The sequence below is a fragment of the Mastacembelus armatus genome, chromosome 11 (genome assembly GCF_900324485.2).
Source record: "Mastacembelus armatus chromosome 11, fMasArm1.2, whole genome shotgun sequence".
In the NCBI taxonomy this organism is placed as follows: domain Eukaryota; kingdom Metazoa; phylum Chordata; class Actinopteri; order Synbranchiformes; family Mastacembelidae; genus Mastacembelus; species Mastacembelus armatus.
The window spans coordinates 5,637,209-5,641,581 of NC_046643.1; positions in this window are offsets into that span (position 1 = coordinate 5,637,209).

Genomic DNA, 4,373 nt, shown 5'->3' on the forward strand with positions numbered 1-4,373 from the left:
ACACCTTCATGGTCGTGGCACTAGTTCTGAGCTTGTAGACTCGGGTTTCTTACAGAGTCACAGTTGTTAATCATTTACTGAAGATGCGCTCAAAGCTGTTAAATGGACAAGACCTTATATAGACTCAAATACTAGGCCCACAGGTCGCGTTTGGCCCCAGGCCCCATAGCTGCAGTGAATGTGGCCCAACATGCTCTGTCTGTGGAGCCACTTGTTTCTTCGTATTGCAGCAGGCCTGCTGGTAGCGCAGAAATATGTGTCAGAAGAAAATGATTAATGAATAAGTGTAAAGATAAAGTGGATCTGAATAACTTCATTTAAAACTGAATTGAATTGGAAGTGAATTCCAGTCTAATTGAAACTGAATGCCATTGTGTCATTTGCTGTGTGTCTCAGCAACATAAAACTGGGAGAACTGAATTTCAAATTTCACAACTTAATATGAATTTCAAAAACTGAATCTGGAAGTATGTAGAGATTTCATACTGTCGCATGTACTTTCAAGTTTATTCAGTTCAGTTTAAAGCTTACAACCAAACCACACAGCAACACCTTTTAAAGTTCACTGGGTGCTGTTGTCCATTTTACAGGCCTGTCTAATGATTTAAGGATGTGCAGTGGGACTGAATGCACATTAATACCAACAAAATCCAGATTATAACGATTTATAATAGCTTAATGAAAGTTATGTAACCCTCATGGGAGACAGTTTTCATGTCTCTATGATCCAAGATAATCTCTTATATAAGGCCAGCACCACAGGCTGAACCAGGCCACAAAGAGTTAACAAAAATACGCCTCCAATGTGCCGTACAAATCACTAACCGGAATATACGTAAAAATGGCCCTAATAGTAAAAGCACAAAACTTTTAGCACTTTAGGGAAATGTGCGGTATTGAGACTCTGTGCAACGTACTGTCATTTCCCTAGTCATATATTTTTAAAATAAATAAATACAAAATACACAATAAATGTCTTTCCTATAATGAAAGTGACTTTGTTTTTTTACTCTTCAATTAACTAAAACATAGCCTATTTCAGAGCATAACCTTGGTGCTGCAATGAAATAAATTTTCTTTGCAAGTAAAAAACAAACATTTGAGATCATTTGACCTAAATGAGACCAAAACGGGACAGCTAAATTATTCATATAGTTATCCGAAGACAAATTAATGCTTTCCTGGACCTTTATTTTGAAATGAGGACGGCTACAGGCGGAAGACGTGTTTTATTCCTGCGGCTCTACGGATGGTAAAGTTATCAGAGTAAAAGCTAATGGCTTCGTGGGGAAATGGGCTTGTTATTTTTTTAAAGTCATTGTTATCACAGCCCAGTCTAACACTTTTGCTCTGTCTCACATTAATAGTCAGGTTGCAGGTTTGTTGATAATGTCCAAAGCAGAGTGTAAAGCAGCTAAAGACATGACAGAGGTGGTAAGTTGTAAAAGTACCACATGCAAACATTAGCATGATCGCTTTTCTGACGCATTTTTCTTAACATTTTAGATGGAGGAAACTTTACAGCGACTTCAAGGACGATTCCAGGCAATCTCAGAACAGCTGGAGTCCAAAAATATCCTTTTGGCCACTAAACTGCTGCTGTTTGAGGCTCTGGTCTGCTGTTTACACACAGACCACAGATGGGGCGTTTGAGGCTCAGCTCTGAAGTTACACCTTAAGTTTTTGGTTTGGTTAGTGTTGCAGTCTGCGGTCTGAGCTGTGCACTTGGCTGCAGTCACATCCCGTTTGAGCTGATCGTCAATTAAAGCTTCTTTGTGCAATGTTTACATCAACCTACTAGCAGAAATAGAATATAGTGTTCATAAGTGTGTTACCAACCATTATTATCCTAATCTAAGAAATACCCTTAAAATATAATCATAAAATACTTAGTCTATTAGATAAAAGTATGTCAAAAACAACACATTTAAATAAAACATATGTGTGGGGTAAAATAAATAAAGACGATGATGTTCCCTTACTTTCCTTTACTTGCACACTAAATGAGATGGGAAGCCGCATTGATCACCTGGAGAAGAATGTGGATGAGCTCATGACACACGCTGGAATGGAGGACCAGGGCATCTCGAAGTGACAGCAGACGCACAACCCGTCACCTGGACTCTTTCTATGTAACCTCCTTTTTCTTTGCATTCACTATTTTCACAACACAACATGCCATAAAAAACACGCTGAAAGCCTTCACTGCATCATAAAACATATTGACCCCTTTTCCTGCCACCAGCTGCATATGTATGTGAATATAGTATTCACACATTATCTACATAAGTGCAATGTGTCCTCATTCATTTGCAGGTAGAGCAAGAGATATAATCAATGCAGGGGCCTGCTTGTCAAAACTGTGTTCAGACACTCATCTGGCATCACTTAAGAGTAATGAGACACTTAGACCAATATATATTATATTTATAACCAAAGAAAAAGTGGTGTAGTCTTGAACTGCACATTTAGTAACTATGCACAACATATCATCTGAAATTAAACATAACATTACTAGAAAGAAAAAAAAAGCATGTTAGAAATGTCTTAAGATTCATTTCCATACATTAGCCCACGTGTGTATGACAAAGCACGGCTAAAACCACCGCAAGTCTTGTTTAAACCCGCAGCCTATGTGTAGTAAACTTCGTTCTCAAAGAAATGCAGCTCATTCTAGTTTTAATTGAATCGTCTGCCCTACAGTAATTAAAATATTAGTGTTCTCCCCAGTGGCTACTCCATCATAATGTTCCCCTAAAAAATGCAACATAGACGGATTAAGCAGTAGCAGTAACAGAACAGGATTTTCAATTTCAATTTTCAACTTCTGGGAAAATATACTGTGTATCACATCTATGCAGTTTACTTCTGAGCATATTATGTACAAATTTATGTTATATTATGTTTTCTTTTTTCCTCCTACCTGTGTAATCACTGTTTAATGCAAATCTTGCACTTAGATCAGATATTAGTTAATAAATGTTGTACTGGAACTGGTATCACATGTGCACCAAAGTGAACATGCAATAGCCAAATAAAGATTTTTTGTAACAATATTATTAGTTTTTTTTTGTCATACTGTCTGCTTCCAGCTGCTGTTGCTCTCTTTAATTAAGTTGATTTGCTGTAGCCAACAGACACTGGGCAGTTTTCTGAAGCGTTCAACCACGCTTAGAAATGATGGTACTCTATCTCCATCTGGTGGCTTTTTTAAAAAAAAAAAAAACACTGTCTCAGCTTTTAATTTAATAGTAGGAGTTTTTAATAGTTTCAACAGGAAGACCCTTCATTTCCAGGTCAAATTGTGGTCAGTTGTGATGTTCTGCTCTCGCTTTGACTTTATGGTCTGAGGCGTCAGATGGACAAAAGTAACCATGAGGAGCTTTGAATGTTGTGAGCATGCTGCTCACTGAGATCATCTGTTACTCTCATGATTATGTTCTCCCTCTCCCTCAAATCTGCCTTCTCACTTAACTCAGCCTGCTCGCTCTCAAATGCTGACCTGCAAACTAAGTAGCTCTGAAATTGGGTTTGTACTGTCTCAAAAGATTTGGCTTTGAATTACTTCTATAGGAATTGCTCAGTTTTCATACAGTTACAGTGGGGTGCTTACATGATTGGTAAAGATATAGCTTGGTAATTAATAGGGAGGAATTACACATACAGTTCTTGGATCAGCCAGTAAGTGTCTGCCCCAGGGTAGAAGATATCAACAATAAAGAAGTCAGTGTACTGGCAACCCTTATTTATACGTCACCCTCAGAGGCAGTATGTGATTATGTCACAGAGCTAAGCTGAAATTCATCCCACAGCTATCATTTATCAGTATAGGCAAGCCCAGCTTTTCTTTTTCTTGGTCTAAGAAGGATGAGAGGACACGATCAGACCCAAACAAAATCCCCCAGATACCTCATCGGGAGTGCTAATATGAAGCTGTATCTCCCTCTAGTGGTCACATATGTACATTACAGTGAGACTGTGTGTTGCTGACCTTGGTCCTGAAATCTTTGCATAGTTTATATATGTTCTGTGTACACAGTAGTTGCTTTATAGGATAAACCTGTAGAGACTCATGCAATTTAGTATAACTGTTTTTATGATACTCATAAGGTTTTGTTGCCACTAGTTAAAACTCTGTTTTAGCACTGATGTCATAGTGATGCTGTGGTATTGAGCTGCATTATGCAAAGAGGTGTTTCTAATTTTCAGCTCCCCTCCTAATGTAAGTAATGAATCAGAAACATCTCTCAGTAGCCCAGTTCAACAGCACCTACTGTCAGTTGTCAGTTTATTAGGTACACCTAGATAAACCCATGCAGTCTAGTACAATAGTCTGCAATAAATCCATGAAGGTGATCATGTTTCATGGATGT